Below are 26,556 nucleotides of genomic sequence, written 5' to 3'. Positions count from 1 at the left end.
AAGGTCAAAAGTCAAGTTCAGACCTCATGCGTTACCTCCTCCCAAGCCCATAGCATTGTTTTCTCTTCTTCTTTCTCGGTGGATGAGGAGCTTATCTCGATCTAGGACATATTCTTTTATTTCATCTCACATCAGTAAGAAGTTAATAAAGTTGATTTAAACTCCATTATTTGATTAGTTCTTCTGGTTGTGAAATAATTGCAAGCCTGAATATTTATTGCAAAGTGAAATAAAGTGTTACTTTCTCTGTACTTGAATTTTACAAGTTCCCATTGTGAGTCTCTTACTACCATAGAAAACCACCCAAATGAACAAGTTTGAAACAAGCTATCGCACTGCAGTTTATGGATAAAAGTCATATTTATCACAAAGGTGGAAGTTCTTTTTAAAACTTCATTTTTGTTCCAGTGCTTTTATTGCTTTGGATTCACACCAAACCTTACAACTATTTCTCCGTTTAGCTACATACTTAGGATTTTCCTTAAAAATTAAGATGAATATACAATTCTTGAATGTATTATCGATTCTATCCAAACAGTAAGGCAAATGCTATACAGAGAGAGAGAGAGAGAGAGAGAGAGAGAGAGAGCTAAAGATGACATTTGTAAGTGTTGTGCTTCATATTGCAGCAATGGACAGCACGCTTTGCTCTTTGTTGCCATAGTAGAAATGCAGGTTTCTCCAGTTTACTTTAAATAGTATGCCTTTTATGGTAAATGCTGAACTAAATTGCCTAGCACTTTTGGTTATTAATGTTTTACCTTCACATGCTTAATTATTTAATCAAGAGGCAAATTGTGTTTTCATTGTATTTGTTTAGCATTTGTTTACTGGGAAAGTCCAACTAGGTCATAGCCCATGTTCAGCAAAGGCCCAGGGAGAAACTCTCCAGAGACATGTCTTTGGAATGTGGGAGGAAACCAGAGCCCCTGGAGGAAACCCATGTGAACACAGGGAGGACATGCAAAATCTGCACAGAAGGCACCTCAGCCAAGAGTCAATTTGGAGAACGTTTTCCTGAGAGGGGACAACGCTAAATGCTGCATCACTGTGCCATGATGATCTTGTCTAGGTATTTTCCAAAATACTGTTTCACTTCTTACATGATATCTTTCGGCTAACTGATGTTCTTGTAGACAGCAGTATTAAAACTGCCTCTCACAAAATTACTTATGTAGTATTGAATGTTTTCCCTAGGATCATGTCAGAATATGGCCAAACACATGGTAAATGCTAGTAGCACTTCTGAAAATAACAGTGTCAGTGGTGTAACATGTAACAAACTTGTCTTTTATCCAGAAGGCTGTGGGTTCTATTCCCAGACCAGGTAGATTAATTACTGACACTACAGTGCAGAGAAGGAGGATGCTGTCTGTACTTCAGATAAAACACTAAACTGACTCATCTGCTTGAGATGATGATAGCTCAGCCGGATGTAAAAGATACCATGGCACTCCTCAAAAGGGGAACTTCCCTGATCAAATTTCCTTAGTAGTATAAATACCAACTTGGGTCTCTCCTGAAAAGAGGCTACTAGCCTAGTGGTTAAAAAAGGATAAATAAAAAAATGGCAAATATCAACAGGATAGAAAATATATAATTTTTCTACATTTTAAATTACATTTGTATCACATATGACTGCAGGCATTGTAATGAGGTAAGATACTACAATGTCGGGTACATGAGTATAACATGAGCATTTTTTTTTCAGGTTAAAGAACTATATTGATTACAATAAGTTTTGATTTACAGTATGCTTTCTCCAGTTTAATATGTATCCATTATGCTCCCTGTGTTTCTGATAGGCAAGGTTTAATCTAAGTGAAAAGGCACATAAATGATGTGAAATTCATAACAGCTGAGGGATAAACCTTCATATGTGTGCACAGAGACCTACCAATTATATTCCGTCTGTTTTGAATTTTCGCCTCACACAGTTCTTGCTGTAAAAATTCTCCGAGGTGCATTACCTTCTGTACATAGCAAATGTCTATCAAGTTGTTTCAAAGACTTTCTTTAAACACAGCACACCTGAACTCTTCCATCAAGTCTGCGCCAAGCAAGGCAATCAGGTCTTCACTCCCCTGTCGTTACAGCGATGTGATTAGCTGTTAAGTGTGTGTAATTTCATTAGTGTTTAAAGGTCAGGGTAAATAAGTCAATGGTGCCCAGAAGTATTGCGAACCCATTAATCTTACCAGCTCTTGGCACTTCCTTCTCAATGACCATTAGCAGTAAGGCAGGCAAAATCTCCCTAGGTGGAACTATGGAATGCAAATAAGCAAGACCATTCAATTTCATTCTCTCAGTGGTATGCAGACCTCCAAATGACTCAGAGAACACTTTCTGTTTTCCATCAGATAACTAACTGAAAACAGAAGGGAACTGCTACCAGCAGGTATTTCTTTTCATCTGGTATCATACACATTTCCTTCAAATTAAAATCAGCCATATTGTTCTAAGCTGTCTGCATACCTGCAAACTGCTACAATTTTGGCATATCACTATGATGTTTGCAGTCATAGCTCCCTCTGCTACTTACATATTCAATGACGTTGTTAACAAGTTATTTATACCCACCCTTCAGTCTTTTTACTTCTGGCATTTTTATCGAATTGTAACAGAAATCCTCAAATGCCTCACTGTCAACAACAACATATTTGAGGAACATTCTAGATCATGCATCAATGCTCCATCTTCTCTAACACTATCCCAACCACCAGCTAGCTCCTTTGGGTACCAAGAACTGTAACCAAACAAAAGTAATCATTGTCACAAAGACTATCTCTGTGACAAAGGGTGGGACGTAAGACAAGGTAGTAATTCACAGGTAAAATTCTATGATCTTGTTTGTGCTTCAAAACTTGGCAGGCAGATGTCCAAACAGCCTGGGAGGTATGGTTACTCAAACAGAGGTTAGAATATAGACTTTAAGGGGAAGGAAAGGGGACTATGGGCTTTAAGGGAAGGGTAAGGGAAGTAGGGGAACCACCTCCACAAAGAGACCAGTCACCAGTGGAGTCACCCAGGGTTTGGTGCTAGGGTCTCTCCTGTTTGGCATCTACTTCTCTGAAATAAAAACAAATTCCAGAGGGCTTTGGCTGACTACGTTTGCAGATGACAGCAATTTGAATACCCAAAATAACTTGGCCATCCTGCAGGAAGGTTTGTCCTAAACAAATAACATGCCAGAATCATGGACTGAAACTACTACATTGACAAAACACCCCCTAGGAGTTCACCCAGTTGTTCAGGAATCGGGAACTTATGAAGACAGTCACCTAATTTTCTCCCAAGATGTGTCCGCTGCCATAAGAAAGTCCTTTATACTGCACAGCTTATAAACAAAGGAATTGCGCGGTGGTGGTGCTGCAGTAGCGTTGTCACCTCACAATAAGACGCTGTCTGGTTCAATTCTCAGCTAGAGTGTCTTACGCGTGGAGACATGCGTGAATGGGCGTACCTTCATTGAAGGTTGTGCATCAGGGCTGGTAACTCGGCACGTAAAAATCAACTAGCAATCATTAGCGGACCGGAGTTCCGCTGTGGCGACCCCTAACCGGGAAAAGCCGAAAGACACAACAACATAGTGATGTCATTGCCCCCCCTTAATTCAGCCAGGCCATTCAGTGAGTATTTGTCCAGACAAATGCAACAAATGGAATGTAGATATACCTTACTAAATGGGTAGAAGGACCAAACAATATGTTCTACATGGGTAGACATAAAGCCCTGTCACTAGCTCAGTATCCTACAGACTGCTAAGAGGTGACCTGTATCTGACATACAAGGCATATTCCAACCCATTGGCGAAGGACCAACTGATGGACCTACTTGGTAGCAGCAAGTCAATTAAATCAGAAATACTCAGTCTAGGAATCTAAACTGCTTTTCTAATATTAACAGAATGGTTTGGAGGGGACAGGTATATCTCACAAAGGATACCAATGCTCTGGAGTAGACTCCCCATCCACATAAAAACAAAGCTCATCCCTCACCAAATTCAAGTGCAACATGGATATATAGATGAGTAATAGAAAATTTAAGAATAGAAAGTTTACCCCAGGACTGCCCTTTACTATTAATGGACAGAGGCAGCTCCTAAATGCTTTATCCCATGCATGGGTTCCCTAAAAGGATTTATGGCATGATTCCTGTTATTCTCACTAGGAGTAATATATAATTATCTACCATGGTGATGGGCAAGACCAATACAATACCAAGCAAGGCACAGGTTAATTCAAGCAGCAAAAGGGAAACAGAGTCTTTCTTTGGTGATATTACAAAAAAGTTAGGGTTTTTATCTGTCACAGTTTATTTTCCCTAAAACACTGAGTTCAAATTACAAATGACACTTGTTGCTACTTCTCAAAATCATTTCAACATTCTTTTGAGGGACACAATTTTATTCTTAGTTTAATACTGTAAGTCAGTCAGCACTCAGTGATGTGCCGCTTCCCCTGTCATCTAAACCTGCTTGACATCCAGCATAGGGCAGGTATACTCAAAGCTGAGGAGCTCTCCAGGGAAGCCATTTTGGTCTTTGTAACTACTCAGAGTGGCTGAAGTAATAGATTTCAGCCAAAGGCAGAGGATGGTTGGGGTATAATCAGAACATTGCAATGAAAATGGAGGGAAGATGACACAGCTATTGGTGACAGAGTGTGACAAACAGAGTAGAAAGGCACATCAAATCAGTATCTGCAAGGTTACATTTTTGAATGCTTTCCAACAAAAAGAGCAGCCATATTTAATGAAATACAGAAGGGGAGATTAGGTGGCCCAGAAAGTGTGTGTGTGTGCGTGTGTGCGTGTGTGCGTGTGTGCGTGTGTGTGCGTGTGTGTGTGTGTGTGTGTGTGTGTGTGTGTGTGTGTGTGTACATAAGATTGCTATAGTCCATTTGGATTATATTGGAAGTAGTGTTGAGTTCTGGTGACCCTCGCTTCCAGCAAAGAAGGTCTTGTCTAGGGAGTCTCTCATTAATCCTTTTTAAGTACAACCTGGATAACTGGATGGGGAACAGAAAATGCACTCCTGGGATTCCACCTGTGTCCCTGCTGGACAGTGGCATAGGGTGCTGACTTGATGGAACATGGGTTAAATTCTTGGAGAGGCTTGTAATGGTCTCAGGGCCAGTAGCCTAGTAACATCCTGAGATCCTATGATCTTAAAATCCATGAGATTTACTCAGTTAGATTTTATGCAACTGAAGTGGCTTAAAGAATGGTAGGTGTAATGAAAAGAGAGTACTGAAAGGACAAAGCTTGCACTGCAGACAATGATACACACCCAGCAACAGCTACAGTGTAAACATGGATGCCTACAATTTTCTGGTGCAAGAAATCTCTTTTGAAGTGTCCTTTATATGGCAAAGAAGGAACATTAACCTGCAATCTGAAGAATAATAAAGGGTGCTCACTAAATGAACCAATATGCAGAATGTAGAGACTTTACTAAATCTGAAGATAATTGCCATGATAATATGAAGGAGGGCTACACAGCAGGTGCAGGTGAGTATCACAATAAGTAGGGCCACCATTATGTTGGAAAACTAAATTGCAAAAAGCAGAGGCACAAATACATGAAGATGTTACATCAAAAGAGTTAAGCTTGTATGAATTCTCCATTGTCACCAATGCTGGGACTTCTCCCCCCCAAAAAAAGTAAATGTTTGGGATAATGCATAGCTGCCACCTAAAATATTGCAAATAAACAAAATGTGCTTATAGGGTCATAGGTTCATTGGTAGGTACTAGGCTATTGGACCTAGGGCCTATATAAGACTAGCCAAATGGTACCCTGGCTTTCGCCACACAAGAAAATTATTTTCCTGTGCCCCTGTCAAGCAGACCCACAGAAATGATCCCCAGGGTGAATTTCCTATATCCCATCCAATCATCAAGATTTTTCTTGAAGAGTGCTAATGAGGAGCTTTGTTTGATATGGATAGGTAGTTTGTTCCAGAGTATGGGAAGTCTCTGGGACAGGAATCTATCCCTCCAGCATGTTCTGTTTATTGTGGTGACAAGGTTTAGGTCCCTAGGGCATGTAGCTTGGAGGGATTGGGATTTCTTTAAGTGGAGCATGTCCAACAGCTCTGGGTTTGACATAGCTTTGTATGTTAGGCAGAGATCTCCTCTGAGTAGGCAATATGTGATGGAGTAAAGCTGGAGTTTTTTGAGATGGTCTGCATAGGGCATCTGTTTGAGGCCGCTAATCCTCTTTGTGAGGTATTTCTGCAGCCTTTCCAGTTATTGTAGATGTCTTGTGGGGGACATACCAAAACGGGTGTTGTACTCTATAATGGGTCTAATAAGTGATGAGTAGAGGGGAACAATGACCTCTTTATTCCTGGATGAGAAACCTTTTGTGATGAGGTGTGCCACTTGGAAGGATTTCCTGACTACTGTGGCAATGTGATTATCAAAGGAGTGACTACTGTCCACCTGTGTCCCAAGGTCTCTTATCACACTTTCGGAGTTAAGTAGACTACCGCCTATGTGGCAGTTCATGGGTACAGAGTTTTTGCCAAAAGGGATGACAATGCACTTTTTGGCATTAAGCTTGAGGCCATGGCTTTGAAACCAGGCATCTGTTTCAGTGAGGCCCTTTTGTAGGATGTCCACATAGTTAGGAGTTTTGATTATGGCTCCTAGTTTGCAGTCACCTGTGAACTTTGTTAGCCAAAGACCTTCTGTGTTAGCCTGTACTTCATAGAAGTAGATACCAAACAAGAGAAGACCCAGGACTGAACCCTATGATACTCCACTTGTCACTAGTCTAAAGTTTGATTTAGAGTCTGCTACTTTCACAGTGTGGGTTCTGTCAGTGAGCCAGCTGGCAACCCATCTTGTGACATAGGGATTTATACCTAGTTTAGTGAGTTTATCTATAATTCCAGAGTAGGGGATGGTGTCGAAAGCCTTGGCGAGATCTAGATAGGCTGTGTGAACCACCTTACCCTCATCTATGGTTTGGGTGACTGCTTCAAAGAAGTCTATCAGGTTTAGGAGACATGATCTGCCTTTTACAAACCCGAACTGGGTAGGGTCCAGAGTTTAGAGATTACCACTGTCATTGTTTATAAGTTCCATGATGATACGTTCCATAGCCTTGCAGACCAGGCTCATCAGGCTAATGGGGCGGTAGTTCCCAGGGTCTGTGGTGGCTCCCCCTTTGTGGAGTGGGATAACCATTGCTGTGCGCCATTCAGTGGGCACAAAGCCTGAGGTGAGGCTATGACTGAACATGGTAGTTAGGTGGGGTGCCAGTTCATTCTGTAGTTCATGTAGAACGTAGCCTTGGATGTTGTCAGGTCCCATGGAAGCTGTGTTCTTAGCTTTGGAGAGTGTGTTTTTTACATGTGCAGCCGTGATTACAGGAACTTTGCATTCTTCCAGTATAGAGATGGGCCCTTTAGGGGGGTGAGAGAGGGGTAAAGTTAGCACTGAACCTGCCAGGATGTTGACAATATCAGTTGGTTTTGGATATTTAGTGCCATTGTGCTGTAGCTCAGAGCAGATCTGAGTGCTGCCATTGAGATTCTTGACATAACTATAGAATGCTTTGTGGCTGTCTTTAGAATCAGTGGTGATTTTGTTTTTATAACTAACTTTAGAGGATTTTATGAGGGATCTCAGCTTCTTACTGAGGGTGACCAGGGAGTTCCTCCAATCATGGGATTTTACTCTTTTTTGCAACAGTTTCTTTCTTCTGTTGTAGAGTTTGTTTATGGCAGGGAACCACCAGATTGGCTTCCTTTTTTTGGAGGATAGCATCTTAGTTCTGTTAGGGATTGCACGATCCATGCACTCGTGTAAATGCCTATAAAGTGTATTTGTATAGGATTCAGCAGTCGTACCTCTATTGTCCGTCATCATGGGTGTCGTGAAGTTTGCCACTTCTGTCTTAAGAAGCGTGAAGTTGGCTTTGGAGAAATTTTTTTAATTATTACTTACAATATTTCTCTGTATTGACAGAAAACTTGGGCATACTTTGCATCTGTCTGGGCAGGCACTGCAAATTGCTTTGTGTAGAAGCATATTTTATGGTGTTATTTTAACTTATGGATAACGTCACACAAAATGCTTATCTAAAAGTTTAATTTGTTGCATGTCATGCATCTCTCTTCTATTCATTTAAGGTGGAAATTTTAGATTGTTTCCTTGACTCTTGATAAAATATTCATATAGTCAACAGTTAAACCTTAAAATGAAGCATGGTGGAAATGTTTTAAGAAATGAAGGGGATAAAAAATGGAATTTTCCAGAGAATATTCAACTATCCTTAAAGCTCTACATTTTATTCACTCTTTCAGTCTCATAAGAAGGGCCCCGATATACCGACAACAGAGCAGAATAACATGAAAAGACAGAGAGGGGAATATCTGAGCATTGGAAGGCATAGGGCATGCTGTAAAAATGCACAGACTGGATAGTAGACATCAGGAAACCAATGAAGAGCTAAAAGAATGTTTAAGTAAAAAGTTTTATTAGCGCTTTCGGTGGGGTCAGTGCCTCACCTTCTTCAGACAATGATTAAACTAATTAACAAGCATTTTATACAAAAATTAATCCAATTAAGCAATTAGATTTGTCCCTTAATCTAAGCTTAAAGGAACATTTCAAACTAGATTTTCGTAACTCCACATGGGTATATATGTGTACAGCACACCATCAACTGAATACTGCTCTTAAATAAAACAAACGTTATAAACATGAATGTTTTTTACAAACCTATAAACCATTAAATCAATTTAAAAATGTTAATTCACTAAAAACATCCTTTAACACTCAAATAGCAATTTCAAAGGCATAAAGTTAATGTAGTTATTTAAAATAGAAGAGAACTTAAAACTGTTAGAGCCATCTACTAAGTCATACATAACCTATACAAAATAGATGCCAAATGTGAATAAAACAGATGCTGTTATTGAAAAAAAACACTATGACTAACCATCGTTTATTGTGTATTATTTCCATACTACTAAAAAGTAGCTGTCTAGAAACACATTGTTTCAAACTGACTGATAATGTCTAATCACATATTCCCTTAGTAAAAACTAAAATTCACATTTTAAAATCATAATAATAAGTAATAATAAATACATGGCACCATAGATGAAACTTAGTAGAGCTGCACTCGTGCAAAAATGCAACAAACCAGGACAGTTGTTCTACTTGTTCCTGTACTATAAAAAAGCGTTTTTCAAAACACGTTTTAATATTTACAAGCTTTAAACTATTTTTTTTAGGTCAAAGATTCACTTAATTAAATCAAATGTTGGTTCAACTAATTAAATTTATTATGTTAAACCATTACTAAATGTTTATTATAAACTAATGTGTATATATATATATATATATATATATATATATATATATATATATATATATATATATATAAATATATGTAATAAATATATGTAATAATGTATAATAAGTAAATGTATAACAACCACAAAACTACTAAACTGCCATAAGGCTCCTGGTCATTGTGGCAAGCTGACTAGATTAAGTTCTTATTAAAATACATATAAACCAAGCACTGAGTGGTGACTATATTAACCACAGGTATATTGAGTTTAATATATATAATTAGTATATATGACTAGAAAGTTACCTTCTCAAGGCCAATAATTTCAAAATGCTCTTGATGGACACATATTCATTTAGGCCTGGGAAAATGTGTGCCATGGTTCTTATTTGCCACATTATTTCATCAATTTCCAAGAGTAGTTGCCAAGGACCCCCCCCCTAACATCAACTTGTCTTTGCTGTAGTATAGAAAATTTAAACTTATGGTTGGGGTACTCTTTGGTATGCCTAGCCAGTGCATTCGTTAAGTCACTTTTATTAATAGCATATTGATGTTCATATATGCGCTGCTTTATTTTTCTCTCGGTTTTACCGATATAAAATGCAGCGCATTGATCACAGAAAGCTGAATAAACAACACTCTTGGTGTCACAATTAAATCTGCCATTAACATAGGAGGTCTTCTCCCTTATGGTGACTTTATTATCTATAAATGTGTGTCTACATTGCTGACATGACCCGCATCTAAACATGCCTTGTAGCTTAATCTGGTTGTGTTTCTTCCTTCTTTTAAGTAGGGCTTTTAGGTTGTCACCCTTTCTATATGTTATTTTGGGGTTTTCACCTAAAAGTTTCAATAACCCGCTATCTTCCATAACAATTGATCAGTTTTTGTTCAACATTTCCCTTATACTAGAATGTTCCAGGGAATAGGTGCAAAGGAAGCTAGTCCTATAGTTGTGTTCCCCATTAGACAATCCAGTACTTGATTGATCGTAAATGGTCTCAGTGTGTTGTACTAAGTAACCATGTAAAAGAGGTTTAAAATGTCCGATACGATGCTTATGACTAAATTTCAGAAAGATATTAGCAACTAAAGGTTCAGGATAACCTCTATTGATGAACATGGTCTGCAAAAGCTTGCATTCATCGACAAAATCTGTATCATTAGAAACCATTCTAGCCGCCCTGACCATCTGCCCTTTAACAATGGCTCTTTTTTGATGGTAAGGGTGGCTGCTGGTGAAATGCAAAAAAGCATTTGAATAAGTAGATTTTCTGTAGATGATGCTTTTATACCTAGAATTCACCATATCTTTACTTAGGCTGATGTCCAAATAATTGATACTAACATCTTCCAGCGTGTATGTAAACTCAAACAAATTTGTCATTTGTGATATGGCAGCTATAAAAGTTGGAACCAATGCTTTAGTACCCTTCCAAATAAGAAACATGTCATCTTGGTATCTAGTGTACCAAGAGACATTTTCTTTGAACAGGCTGTTATTAAATAATAAAGTTTTCTCCCAATGGTCCATAAAGCAGTTGGCAAAACTGCCACCACAGGGGGAGCCCATTGCCACCCCAGTATTCTGGAGATAAAAATTCCCATCAAACATCATGAAGTTATTGGTAAGGACAATCTCAAGTAGGGTTCAACTAGATATATGTTTTTTTCATCAACGTGCCTTATTAACATGAATTCCCTAATCCATTCAAGCCCTAGATCTCAGGGTATCACGGTATATAGATCTTTGACATCAATTGTGAGAAAACAGGAGTTGTCCTGATATTCTAATTTACTTATATTGTCTAAAAAACTCCATGAATCCCTACAGATTTGGTGCTCTTGTTCAATTAAGGGCTTCAAAATGCTGTCTACTAATTTAGCACATCCATAAGTCACTGACCCCCTTCCATCTACAATGGGTCTGAAAGGGGGGAATCGATGATTGTTTTGTGAATTTTGGGTGTACCAAAGAGGGCTGGTATCCTAGGAGCAATCATAGTTAAGTACTGATGTACATCGATATCAGTGAAGCTTTCTAGGAACAAGTCATCCAATATAGTTCTAATTTTTTTATATGCAGTATTGACTTCACTGATGCTGACTTGTGTATAGGCTTCAGTACTGAGATGTTATTCATACTCTTATTGTATTCATGTTGGTCCATGAAGACCAGCCCCCCACCCTTATCGGGTTTCATCACCCTGATGTTACATTCATTCAACAAGTTTAAAAATTAAAGTTCGTGTGACATGGTATTAACCTTGTTGTTAGTCTTATGGTGTTTATTATTGGCTATGGATCTTAAATCAATTTCACATATCTTTTCAAAAGTGTTCAGACATGGGTGCAGTGGTGGATTGAAGAGACTTGATACTCTTAAAGAATTCGTAAGAGAAGAGTTCGCTCCCATGAGTGTGCTTAAGTTTAATTTGTGCACAAAGAGTTTTAAGTCAATGATAGTTTTAACAGCATCCATGTTCTTATCAGGTACAAACGATAGCCCTTCAGAAAAAAATTTCACCATATCCTGCGTGATGGTCAGCTCCGTATAATTGTATATCTTGAAGTCACCTTCAAGACTTGTGTGTATTTGTGGTTCACATACAAAATTTCTTGTTATCTCCTCCGTTGGTTCCGTCGGTTCCTCATTTACCTATGGTTCCTGTTCTGTTGGCGATTGTTCTGTTGACCATTGGGGTTCCTCTGAAAACCCTGCTGATTAGCTGAATTGCGCCTACTTTCGTTGTTATTGGGTATACCATGTTACTAGGGCAGGTTGTTGCTATGGACATTGTTGTTGTTATTCAGTGAAATAATGAATAATCGAAAGCGCTAATAAAACTTTTTACTTAAACATTCTTTTAGCTCTTCATTGGTTTCCTGCTCACTTTGCTTGTTTTACCTGTTTGGGCAGTTCAGTTTAAGTCTTGGATAGTAGACATCCAATAAAGCAGCACATCCGGTAGCCTCTATTTAACCTTACAGTCATTAGTCTACCCTGTTAACTTTGGTATAGTAGATTCTGCATAAAGGTCTAGCCTGTAGTCTAGAAGGTCCCATTAACATGTAATAGCATTCACTGTCATCTAAGTACACAGTACTTTTATACTGTACAGATTTTGACAAAAGTCATATTCTTTTGTTTTCTCTCTGAGTACAGGTATGGGATTTAGGCTTGGAGAAATACCTGCCTGACTGATTTTCTATGGAGTTCTTTTCAGAAAAGAAGCAATGGCATTGTATGCTGGAATTTGAAACAGTCCAGTGGTTTATATTACACTGCCTCTCACTTGGACCCATACTGAGATATACTGCTTTTTAGAATCTTTGCATTCAAAGGGGGAATAAAAAGAGACATGCTGCCTCTGCAGTACAGTTTAATTGTTTACTAATACTCAGACCCATTGTTGGGTAGACTGAGTTGTCCTGACATGAAACTGTCAAACGCCAGGGGGATTTATTGTCTTTTGTCAATGTCCAAGACCTCTGAGTAGAAACTGCTAGATTAATCACTTACTGGACTCTTCTATCATCATGCATATAGCATTATGTGCATCATTTCAGCACAGTACTAAACTTACTTCAACACCTGATTTCATATACCTATATGCTCATATGTTCATAGGTGTGTACTGGGCTAACAAACTTTGGGGTCTTTTTAAGTTTAGCCATGTATTCCAAATCTCTGACAAGTTCTGTTAGCAGGAGATTGGAATATTAAACATTTCAAATCAGGGACTTTTGTGATGAGCCATTTACAGGGTACCATGTGCCCATTAGAAACATGATGCCAAACCCAGGATGCATTTTCTGTTCCACAGACAATTGTCCAAGTTACACTTGAATTAGATTAGGGAGGAATTCTGCTTCACATGGATGTGGAGCCTGTTACAGAGAAGGGGTAGTTTCTGGGATATATATACCTGTCTCTGTAGCAGGTGCTATTTATATCACAAGCAATGTTTATTTTATTTTATTTATATTTGTTTATGTGGGTAGAGGACTGATCTCTAGGGACCTTTTTCAGACTCAGGCCAGGACTGGGATCTGATTAAGTGACTTGCTCAGAGTCATACAGTTAGGCAATAGAGGCTAAGGGAATCAATCCTTGCACCACTGGACTTCACAGGAAACAGCTCATTAACAGCTCCTTAATCCTCTAAAACCAACTGCCAGACAAAGTCTTTAGAATGAGTAATTCTGGTGCTGTTTGTTTTGTGGGTATGCTGGAGGTTCATCAGGGTGAGGTCTGACAATGCTTTGTAGGCCAGGCATAGATCTTCCCTCAACAGCCTGTAGGAGGCAGAATACAAGGACAGAGCTTTGAAGCAGTTTGCGTAGGACATGTTACCTATGCCCTGTGTTGTTTCAGTGAGGAACCTCTGTGATTGTTCCAGTTATTGGATGTGCCTAGTTTGGTACATTCCAAAGGGTCATTGTACTCAATGACAGTTCTGATGAATGCCAAAGACAGTGGAACAATAACCTCCCTGGACACAGATGCCATACCTTTGTTTACAAGTTGCACAATAGAATGATTTCCTCACTACTCTAGACACATGACATTCAAAAGCTAGATTACTATGTGTTTCCCAAGTCCATGACTACTGGGTTGACTCTTAGAGGTGAGTTGTCAATATGGTACTTATCAGGGGAGGATGACTTCACAAAAGATACTATTATGCATTTCTTGGCATTTAGTTTTAGTCCATGGCTCTGACCCCAATTGTTTGTCTGTGTCAGCACTTCTTGGAAAACATTGATGTTAGTGGGAGATTCAGTGCAATCATCTGCAAATGTAGTCATCCAGAAGCTTTTGATGTTGGCCTTGACTTCAGAGAAGTCGATGCTAAAAAGAAGAAGTCCCAGGACTGATCCTGAGGGACTCGACTGGTGACTGGCCTATTTGTAAAGGTGGACTTGTTTGAATTAGTATTCATCACAGAAACCTGGTTAGATCTTAGAGCTAGGTCCTCATTTTGAAAATACAGCTCTCTTTATTTACTCAAATTTGCTGCTTCATAACTCCCCATGAGTTTCAAATCAGATTTGCTGATTCATAACTCCAGATGAGTTTCAAAAATAGGGCAGGCACTCTGAGGCTTGCCTTGTAAAGATATTCATGATCTTTCTAATTGCAAGAGAGCTGTAAAAAAGCAACAACATTGTTCCTTCTGTACTGCCTTTAACTTGTGATGTACCAGGTCTCAAAACATCAATGAAATAAATGACTGGTCTGTTGGTACTATAAAGTCTTTTGCTCAGATGCCTTATCAAATATCCCCTGGTCACACTTCAGAGGATAACCTATGGGGCTATCTTATCATGTCATTTTTTAGGGATTCATTTTCCCCATTTCTCTTCTGTATATATGCATTTCTTGGAGACATTGTTGGCAATCTGGACAGCACACTATTTCAGTGAAAAGATTTTTGCCCGAGAGTTTGTGGTTCAGTCTTGACATCTTTTCATATTTGTATAGAGTTTTGCATATTCTTATCATATCTACATTTTTGTATGCATTGAGGTTTCCTCCCAAAAGTCTAGAATAAATTTGGTGTGCGTCTCTGTGTGTATGTATATATCTATTTATGCTTGTTTCTGTGGTCCCAGTTTTGGTTGGTAAGGACGAATGGACAATTCTGTTTACACAGTTATCAATGCTACATAGTTATCCATATGTCAGTCTCTGCTTTGCACATGACTGAAGTATTCAAACTGTTAAGAAGTGCTGGAAAGTGATATTTTAAGGCTAAAAACTGATAATAAATCTATACATGTACAAATATATGTATATCAAATTGATGAAAGCTCACATCCTAATATATAAGGATCAATGAAACTTTTAAATGGGTGATCATCTGCTGTTTACTTAGAATCTACCTCAGGTTTTTATTGGCTGTTGTTTGAACTTCCTACTTTTATCTCTTACCACCGACTTACATCAGTGCCACTCTCGGTTTACCCTGATTTGGTTTTCTTCGGTCAGCCCTGGGAGGGACCCTTGATCCCAAACAGGTTTACATAATCAGCAGTGGAGTTTGTTCCACTACAGGTGAGCTGTGAAACATTTAAGGCTCAAAATTTAGAAGAGGTAGAAGGCCGACAGAAATAAGCTGTATAAGTTGCTTCAGCTGAGCCTTGAGTCTCAATGAAATGAAACGGAATAAAAGTAGAATTTTATTACTAAACTAACACTCAAACACTAGGTATCATTGATAATTAAGCTGTCTTTTTAGCACCTTAGTGACAATATTCAGATGTGCACTCGAGTCAGCTACCTAGATTACTACAGCACAACTCATCTCGGGTTACTGATGATGTGCTTCAGCTGATGTCAGGGTCTTGAATGTGATGTCCACTGTTATCAGAATGCAAAGGGTGGCTGTCCACTGTCTGCAGCTTGGGTGGACTTTATGTAGTTAAGTACATTTGGGCAAAGTAATAGGAGACATATTTTCCCATTTGACAGTTGACCTATAACTTAAACGCCAGGGGGATTTATTGTCTTTTGTCAATGTCCAAGACCTCTGAGTAGAAACTGCTAGATTAATCACTTACTGGACTCTTCTATCATCATGCATATAGCATTATGTGCATCATTTCAGCACAGTACTAAACTTACTTCAACACTTGATTTCATATACCTATATGCTCATATGTTCATAGGTGTGTACTGGGCTAACAAACTTTGGGGTCTTTTTAACTTTAGCCATGTATTCCAAATCTCTGACAAGTTCTGTTAGCAGGAGATTGGAATATTAAACATTTCAAATCAGGGACTTTTGTGATGAGCCATTTACAGGGTACCATGTGCCCATTAGAAACATGATGCCAAACCCAGGATGCATTTTCTGTTCCACAGACAATTGTACAAGTTACACTTGAATTAGATTAGGGAGGAATTCTGCTTCACATGGATGTGGAGCCTGTTACAGAGAAGGGGTAGTTTCTGGGATATATATACCTGTATCTCTAGCAGGTGCTATTTATATCAGAAGTAATGTTTATTTTATTTTATTTATATTTGTTTATGTGGGTAGAGGACTGATCTCTAGGGACCTTTTTCAGACTCAGGCCAGGACTGGGATCTGATTAAGTGACTTGCTCAGAGTCATACAGTTAGGCAATAGAGGCTAAGGGAATCAATCCTTGCACCACTGGACTTCACAGGAAACAGCTCATTAACAGCTCCTTAATCCTCTAAAACCAACTGCCAGACAAAGTCTTTAGAATGAGTAATTCTGGTGCTGTTTGTTTTGTGGGTATGCTGGAGGTCCATCAGGGTGAGGTCTGACAATGCTTTGTAGGCCAGGCATAGATCTTCCCTCAACAGCCTTTAGGAGGCAGAATACAAGGACAGAGCTTTGAAGCAGTTTGCGTAGGACATGTTACCTATGCCCTGTGTTGTTTCAGTGAGGAACCTCTGTGATTGCTCCAGTTATTGGATGTGCCTAGTTTGGTACATTCCAAAGGGTCATTGTACTCAATGACAGTTCTGATGAATGCCAAAGACAGTGGAACAATAACCTCCCTGGACACAGATGCCATACCTTTGTTTACAAGTTGCACAATAGAATGATTTCCTCACTACTCTAGACACGTGACATTCAAAAGCTAGATTACTATGTGTTTCCCAAGTCCATGACTACTGGGTTGACTCTTAGAGGTGAGTTGTCAATATGGTACTTATCAGGGGAGGATGACTTCACAAAAGATACTATTATGCATTTCTTGGCATTTAGTTTTAGTCCATGGCTCTGACCCCAATTGTTTGTCTGTGTCAGCACTTCTTGGAAAACATTGATGTTAGTGGGAGATTCAGTGCAATCATCTGCAAATGTAGTCATCCAGAAGCTTTTGATGTTGGCCTTGACTTCAGAGAAGTCGATGCTAAAAAGAAGAAGTCCCAGGACTGATCCTGAGGGACTCGACTGGTGACTGGCCTATTTGTAAAGGTGGACTTGTTTGAATTAGTATTCATCCCAGAAACCTGGTTAGATCTTAGAGCTAGGTCCTCATTTTGAAAATACAGCTCTCTTTATTTACTCAAATTTGCTGCTTCATATATATATAGCTGTAGCCTGAAACAGGAAGGCAGGAAGTTGGTTCTTCAAATGTGAGGATCTTGGTGAATGAGATCAAGGGCTCTGCCCAAAGATTACTTGGATATATCCTAAAGGAAAAACAGACAAACAGTTTTTCTTGTGGAAAGAAGACATCGCCAAGGGATGCAACCAAAGCCTGCAGCCATGACTTGAATGATACAGCATGTTTCATAAAGGGCTGAACAGGACTGAGTAAAAGTATGACAGAGCTGTTGGAGTTACCCCTGGGGCTGAAAATGTGAAGTACTGTGATATACTACAGTTTCTGATTTAGCTGTGCAAAGCCAACATGGATATTTTTCATTTTTCAGCTTTATGCAAAAACAAGTGGGTTGTTTTGTTATATCTTTTCACTAAACCTGTGATTTTTCAGAGTTCTGCCTCTGTATAACTTTAAATGATGACACTCTCTCTGTTTTGGTTATACATAAATGTATTAGGGAATCCTGATGTGCAGAAATATTGATATACATTACATCAATACTTACATGTTGACCTCACATTTGCCTAACATTAAAATGTTCAAAATAAAATTGAATCAAAAAAGAAACAAGTAATATCCATTTCAAATTGGGTGAAGAAATAAAAAAGAGAGAACCATACCATAAATTAGTGGTGCTTTTAGGGAAAGGGTTTTTAGTAACATTATGTATAGGTTTGGGGTTTCAAGCAGGGATGGAGTTAGAATTAGCTGTATATAAAGAAAGTCCAATAAACAAATAAAGCTTATTAGAAATGATGGAATTATATGGGCCATTAGAAACATACCATCGCCTATATTCATTTAAAAAGTATTTTACTTTTCATCTGTAATTCTAACATCTCTTGGCCTGCAGTAGACAGTCTTGTTAAGTTCTCTGAATATTAATGAGAGTAAAACTAAAGCAATTACTGGTACACTTGGCAATTAAAAAAAATCTTTCGATCAGTTTGTTGTTAAACATTTTGAAGTCTAAATCTAAGCTAAGAAGATAATAAAAATCGCTGGAACTGCTGCCGTAATACTGGTATAAAAATTTTATTCAACACTTTTGCAGTAAAGCTTCATCGAGCATATAACAATGAGAAAAAAATCCACTTTATATAAAAGACCATCTAGATCACATGACTTAATTAAAACTTAAAGCACCAGAGTCAATGTACTTGATTTTGTAATTCTCTTAAAAATGGCTCTAAGGTAACTGTACCATCTAACCCAGGAGGCATATGAGCTCTTAGTTGGAGAATCCATTTAAATTCTTCACTTTTCAGTTAAATTTATTACGTCACCACCTCTTATTGGTTCAGGAATAGTTCATAAGATCATGAACTTAATAAATGTGTCACATCTGTTTCAATGATGTGTTTATAAAGTGCATTTGTTATAATTTTTCTATTACCTTCTGATAGGTGGTCACCTATCCGCTCCTTAGGCTTGTCATAGGTTCATAGGTAGGTACTAGGCTATCGGCCCTGGGGCCTATATAAGCCTAGCCAAAAAAGTTCCCTGGCTTTTGACCACCCAGAAAAGTTATTTGTGGTTTGTCATGCCCACATACTATGCCTCACATTTGTTACATTTAGCCATGTAAATCATGTTACGTGTATCACAATTTCCGCAGGCTTTTAATATAAAATCAGTGTAATTAGCAGGATGTTAAAAAGATTTATCTGTATAAATACTAATACAATATACTCATATATTTTGCCTTGCTTAGTGCTGTGAAACAATATATTATTTTTTGTTTATTTTTTATAACATAGCTGATTTTTAAAATTAATATATCTCTTATAGCCAAAAGTATGTCCTTCTCCAATAGTATTTCTTAACTTGGGAATATCCCTAATAGGCCAGTATTTACTGATAACTGCCTTTCATGTCTATGTGTTCCTGTTGCATGTGAGCAGGCATATACCTACATACTTGTACTTTGCCATCAATTTGCCTGACTCGATTATTAGAGAATATTGGTTTAGTCTCCATGTCACATTTACTAATAGTTTCCTGTTTTATGTAATGAACATCCTTAGCCTTATCACCTCTTTCAATAAATTCATGAGCTGTTGTCTGCATTTGTATTTCCATAATAGTTTCTAACATATTCAACTTTGCCACACGTAGCATTTGATTCTTCACTGCATTGTTAAAAATAACTGGGGGATGCATACTTTTTTCTGTAATTCTAATGGCTCTTGGCCTACATTGGACATTCTGTTAACTTCTCAGAATATTAGGGAGAATGAATCTGAAGCAATTACTGGTACACTTGGTAATTAAAAAATATTTCTATCAGTTTGTCGTTAAACATTCTGAGGTCTAAATCTAAGTTAACCTTGAGAAATCTAAATCATTATTTGTCCCTGAATTTTATGATAATATTAAAATGCTATACCTATATTAATGGACAATTTCAAAAAGCTGAAGTTTTTCCACACCATTATTGGCTAGGCTTGCAAAGGCGCTTGCACCTTTAGTCCAGTAATCACCTATGAACCTATTTAAGAAGGAAGCAGAGGTGGCTTACGGGGAGTGTCTGACCCTGCCCTAATGGAAATGCTGCATATCCACAAGTCAAATGGCAAAAGAGTCACTCACTCTAGGGATCTTAACCTAGTCTGTGACATTAACAAAACATGCTAGAGAGCCAGATAGATTTCCCAGAGATTGCTGCTACTCTGGAATAAACTTCCAATTCACATGAAACAGAGTGTGTCACTGACCCTATTCAAGTGTAACCTGGACAAATGGATGAGAGACTGCAAATTCACCCTGGGGGTGGCACCCATGTCCCTCATGGACAGGTGTAGTTGGTGTTGACCATAGACTTGCTCTGTGAATTATGTCCATCTAACCAAAGACAATTGAGGCAACTCAGGATTAACATGGCTATTCTTTTAAGGGCTCTAGTGCCACTAGCCTAGTAACTTCCTATGAACCTATGGACATAGAATACACAGGAAGATCAACAGGAAAACAAAGCTAATAAAATAATCCAGAATTAGCAGAAATACCAAAAGATAATTTTGACCTAGAAAAGCACAGGAATTTGTAAAAATGGTGCTGATGTGAATGTCACATGAGAAACTTGTGGGCACTTACACAGGATGGGTTTCTATTTCCCCTTCTTATTCAGCCAAGATAATTGAAATAAAACAACCTTCTTATTCTACTTCTAACATATAATTAAATAATCAAGTATTTTGAAAACCTAATGCTATTATAAATACTATTGTGAGCTATATTCAGGAACTGCATATTGACAAGTGGCTGATTAGGAATACTGTAATTTTTACTTTCTATTTTTTTAATTGATTTCCTCAGTATTTCTGAGTAGCATAAGACTGAGGAGACAAAAGTTACTTTTGCTTAGATTGTAACTGTGACACTGCCAGCCCAGCTATCTGGAATTTTGTAAATAATCATGTCATTTGTGAATATTAATATGATTCATATGCTTGTCTTACAAATGTAAGAGAGCTATATGTTGTGTGTGCAGAAGCATGTGTTGAACAGGGATTGTACAGTACTGAGCTTCAAGGATGTGTACACTGTGGAAAAGAATAGAAATGTGTATAAACTATATACCTGTGCAAATGTATGTTTTAATAGTAGAAGGTGGAACATACAAAGTTAACTTGTAAAACTTCAAGAAAATAAGTTGAAATTGAAATGTTTTATGATTGTGTTATCTCTCAGTTTTAGCTCAGAAGAAGACACAATGTCTAGAGCTAGATGTTTTTGTATTGTCTTGAAACATAAATAATTACTAGGTTTTAAATGTAAAAGTGGTTAATTGTTTTATGACTTCCAAGTTTTGCAAACTTCTGAGAGATACGTATTTCTCACACAGAGATGTTAACATTCTGTTAGTATCAGGTAGCCTGGGAACTGAAGACAGGTGACAAAGAGTGATGTCACCCAAGCTGACCCAGCAGTAATGTTTGATAGTAATTTAAGAACTCTCTCAGAGTGAAACTGGGCATTTTGTATCTTGTCATGGACCTAGAAACATCCATTTAGTACTTCTGCCTGAATGTTGCTCTGTAAGTAAGTTATATAGGGCACAGTATCTTTTAAATATAGATAGGAACATAGTAAATATTAGCTTAGATGTTTTCTGTGTTTATTTAAGACTGTCCTGCCATGTTGTTTTAAAATATTTCCTGTGATTCTGAACTCTGCAGTTATTGTGTTGACTGAGTATTGTCTTGTCCTTTTATTATTTATTATTAAATATATTTAAACCTATCTTTGTGGCTGATATTTGGGAGACATATTTAACCTCTGAGAGTACTTGCATATGTATTTGGTGACACTGTACAGGCCACTTCTAAATAGCCTTGCAAGTTTTGGGCATACTTACCATTTGGATAATAGCAACATTACACAGTAGCATTGGTCATCCTTGGTAAGGACCCTAAAGTAGCTGATAAGGGGTTCTGGTGGCAGTGTTAACTACCTTATAGTCTGGGCAAAAAGGAGCATGGCTAGTAAACCTGTGCCAGCCTTTCCCAGGTGTTTGTTTGTGTATAAATCAAATCTCAAAGTTGGTGTGTGTGTCAGCTACTTGGGCAGGGGCACGAAGCACTGGTTGGACAGAGAGAGTATTGGGAGGACTTGGCTTAGAACCCTGGCTAAGGACTTAACTCTATAGCTGTGCCAGTGGGGAGCCTTATTGGGGATCTGGAAAAAGAGGGAGAAACCATCTCCAGACTGACTTGTGATCTCTGTGTGCTCTTAAAGGATATTGTACCTTACTGTGTGTGTACTTGTCATCCTCCCATTGTGTACATCCCTCACTGTTGCCAGTGATGAGGATTTAGGCTCCTTGATTACATGGCCAGTGCAGGGGCATCGCATATTAATTGGTGGACAATGGTGGGATATGCACATCACATATTAATTGGTTGACAGTGGTAAGTTAGCCACATCACATGTTAATTGGCTTGTAGTGGTGTGGAAATTGAATTCCTGTAGCCTATGTGCAGTGGTTACTAAAGGTGTTTGTACTCTCAATCTGACACCCAGTGAACATTCAGAGTTCATTTCACAAATGTTATTTTTGTTATCTTAGTTAGTCAGGTAGAGCAGGCAAGTGTGTCAGTAGAGGAGTATGACAAGCTGACAAGGAGCCATTTGGCTGAAATGTGCCAGGCTAAAGGACTGTTGCATGCCAACCTGACTAAAGCAGACATGATTGCAGCTTTAGTCACAGCTGCATCACAGAATAGCAACCAGGAGGACAATCAGACAGGCCTTGAAGATGTACAACTCTCAGAAAATGGACAGCTCAACCTTTTCACAGAGGACTTAAAAATCCATCTGAAGTTAAAGAGACTTGAGCTAGAGGCCATATGTTTGGAAATAGAGGCAGCAGAGAGACTGAGGAAAATGAGAAACTGCAACATCTGAAGGCTGAGAAAAATGAGAAACTGTGATACCTGGAAGAAGGAGAAGGAGAGGCCGAGGCAACATGAAAAGGAGATGCTGACTCTTCGCCAGAGTCATGGAGGTAATGGAGAAGGGAGTAACCAAACCCTAGAAGCAACAAAGGATACCCTGAGGCAGTGGCTCTGTCCTCCATTCATTTCATTGTTAACTTTAATTCTACTTTTCCATACTACCTCCTATTCCTCCACTCCTCTTCCCCCTTCTCTCATATCCCACTGCACCTCTCCCAGCCCCCATCTCACCCTCACAATACCTCACTTCCACACCATCTCAGCCTCATTAGTCCAGCCCAATCACCTCTACTACTTCAAACCAAAGATCTTACCCACATTAGCAAAACACAACTTCCCTAAACCTCTTTCATATCATCCCCAACACTCAAAAGGAAAATTTAACCACTTACTATCTTCTTTCTTCATCAACCTACTTCTAGTAGGTGATATACACCCTAACCCTGGACCTAGATCCACCAACAACCACATCCCTCCAAAAACTACCACAGCTACCAGCCTCAAAAGAGTTAAATTAGTTACTCTGAATGCCCAACGTTTACAAAATAAAGTAACTAACTTCCATGCCTGGCTTAACCAGAACCAACCTGACATAGTAGCCATCTCTGAGACTTGGTTAAAACCATACATCTCTGACTCAGAAATTCTACCCCCTGGTTACCAAACCATTAGATATGACTGAATTAATGGAAGAGGTGGAGGAGTAGCCTTAGTATTCTCTAATGCACTCCCCATTATTCCTTACCCAAATCCCACTCCTCAGTTTAATAATGAAAAACTTGTAATAAGTGTGCTACAAATGAATAATCATAAAAGTATCTGCATCATATCCCTCTATATTCCCCCACATAACAACACTACTACTTTAGAAGAAATCCTCCAATGGGCCTCAACTAATATCCACCTAGAGACCTACATTCTAGGTGACGTTAACCTAGACTGGAATAAAATTAATAACCAAAATCCTGCCATATCTGTCAATCTCTTCAACCTCACCCAATTTACTAACTCTATCACCAGACCAAACAAAACTAATCCTCCAGGATCCACTCTGGACTGGATCCTAACTACCCACCCTAACAACATATTAGATTCAGGCATCCTTTCTGATTCTATTAGTGACCACCTGCTTGCCTTTATCCTCTGACCAACCCATTCCTCCCCTCCAGCACCAGTATATACATACTCATAACCTTACAAACTTCAACCCTACAACCTTCTCTAACACCCTCAAACAAACTAACTGGAACACTCTAAAAACATTCCCTCTAGATAACGGTGTTGATCACTTCAATTCCACCTTCCTAAAGGTACTTAATACCCAAGCCCCTCCATGATCTATTAGAGTCAAACCCAACCCTGCACCATGGTTAACCAAGGAAACCAAAAAACTTATGCAACAGTGAGATAAATGCTGGAAACTTTCTCAGCACAATCTTAAAATCCTCCTTAAATATAAACAACTATGCAACCTCACCAAAAGACAAATAATAAAGGATAAACAATCCCACTATATGAAACTCCAGACCAACCACTCCACAAACCTCAAACAATTCTGGAACTCCATCAACTCGCTCCTTCACCCAGGCACTAAAAACAACCACTGTCCTGATACTACTAAGAATGATCCAGAAGTCGCCAGTCATTTCAACTCTTTCTTTACTAACTCTATTGCTGAACTAACTAAATCCTTCCCAAATACCCCACCCATACAAGCTAGTCATTCTACCCCAGCCTCTAAACCCAATCTCCCCTAACTTTGAACTTAATCCAATTCCAACCTCCTACATAAAAAAACTCCTCAGCAAGCTAAAACCATGCTCCAATGCCCCAGATAACATTCCCTCTAAGTTCTTAAAAATTGTTGCAGACGGCATCGCCCTCCCCATTAGCATCTTAATCAAGAGATCCATATAAGAATCTTATGTCCCCAAGCTCTGGCGTGCTGCCTTTATACATCCTCTCCACAAAGGTGGTAAAAATAATAATACCTCTAACTTTCGCCCCATAGCCATCCTCTCCCCAATATCAAAAATATTGGAAAAATGCATTTACACCCAACTAATGCCCTTCCTAACCATAAACCATCTAATCTCTCAAACCCAACATGGCTTCCGCCCTGGCCATAGTACTATTACTGCTCCTCTCTCATTCTTAATTATAGTCAACCATGCCCGTGACTCCAGAAATATAGTTTCTACAGTTCTATTAGACCTCACCAAAGCTTTCGACACTATTTCCCATACCCATCTTCTCAGCCATCTTGCTAATCTTAATCTTTCTCACAATTCCCTGTCCTGGTTTTCAAGTTATCTATCTGATACATCTCAAGCTGTAAAATGGAAGAAAGGCACCTCAGACTTCCTTCCCACCCCTATTGGAGTTCCCCAAGGATCTATTCTTGGCCCAATTCTATTTAACATCTTTGTCAATGACTTCCACTCAGCCATACTAAATACTAAAATAGTACAATATGCTGATGACACTACTGTAATCTGCAGTGCCACCAACCACCCAGAACTTCAATCATACACGCAAACTGCCTTCTCCTGCCACTGAGGACTAGATGTTGCAAAACCATCTATCTCTAAACACTAACAAATCTAAAATACTACTCTTCACTCCCTCAAAATCCTGCCCAATTGATAAAAACTCTTTCCAAATCAGAACCAACCACAATTTTACGATAGAAATCATTTCCTATGCCAAACTACTTGGGGTCACCATAGATGAACACCTAAAATTTGACACACATATTCAACTAAACATTACAAAACTTATCAAAAACACGACCTACTATATAGAAACATCCACTATCTCACACCTTCTACTAGACAAACCCTTGCCACTACCTACCTTCTCCCCTCTCTAATGTATGGTGCATCTATACTAACTAACCTATCTGCCTCCATCTCTTCCAAAATGGAAAGTTGTTACAATAAAATCCAAACACTCCTCCCACCATTGCGCTGCCCTCCACTTACTTAAATGGCTAGAACTTCCCAACCATCTCGACTACCTCCAACATTCTACTGTCCATAGGCTATTCTTAACCCTACCATATGCCCTGCTCTTTCCAACATCCTACAACCTTACACCCCTAACAGGCCACTTAGATCTTCCCAACTAAACCTTCTCACAGTCTACAAACCAATCCACCCTGCTGGACGGCACCTCCTGTCCTTCTCCCGAGCCAAAAAATGGAACTCTCTTCCTCCTTCTCTATGAACTATTGCAAATGCTGACAACTTCAAATCACATCTCCATTTCTACTTTTTCAATAACTGGAAATGCAATTGCACTTTACCCACCTAAGCTTCTTCTCACCTCATTTTAAATCATACTTTCCCTACTTCCCCTTTGCCTACTACTTAACTCCTCTAGAAATGACTCACTCTTCAGCATTACCTCATGTACGTTTTGTATACACTGTATCTAGTTTGCTCTCCCTTTTCTGTTATCTCATGTACATTTTGTATACATTGCATCTAGTTTGCTCTCCCTGTTCTGTTATCTCATGTACATTTTGTATACATTGTATCTAGTTTGCTCTCCCTGTTCTAGCTCATGTACATTTTGTATACATTGTATCTAGTTTTCTCTCCCTGTTCTCCTCTCCCTATCATTTGTACCTGTTCTGCCACCCAAACAAGACACATTTTCTATACAACCATTGGA

This window comes from Protopterus annectens, chromosome 14.part0 (assembly GCF_019279795.1).
Source record: "Protopterus annectens isolate FY-2018-M chromosome 14.part0, PAN1.0, whole genome shotgun sequence".
NCBI lineage: Eukaryota > Metazoa > Chordata > Ceratodontiformes > Protopteridae > Protopterus > Protopterus annectens.
This window is presented reverse-complemented; position numbering follows the sequence as displayed.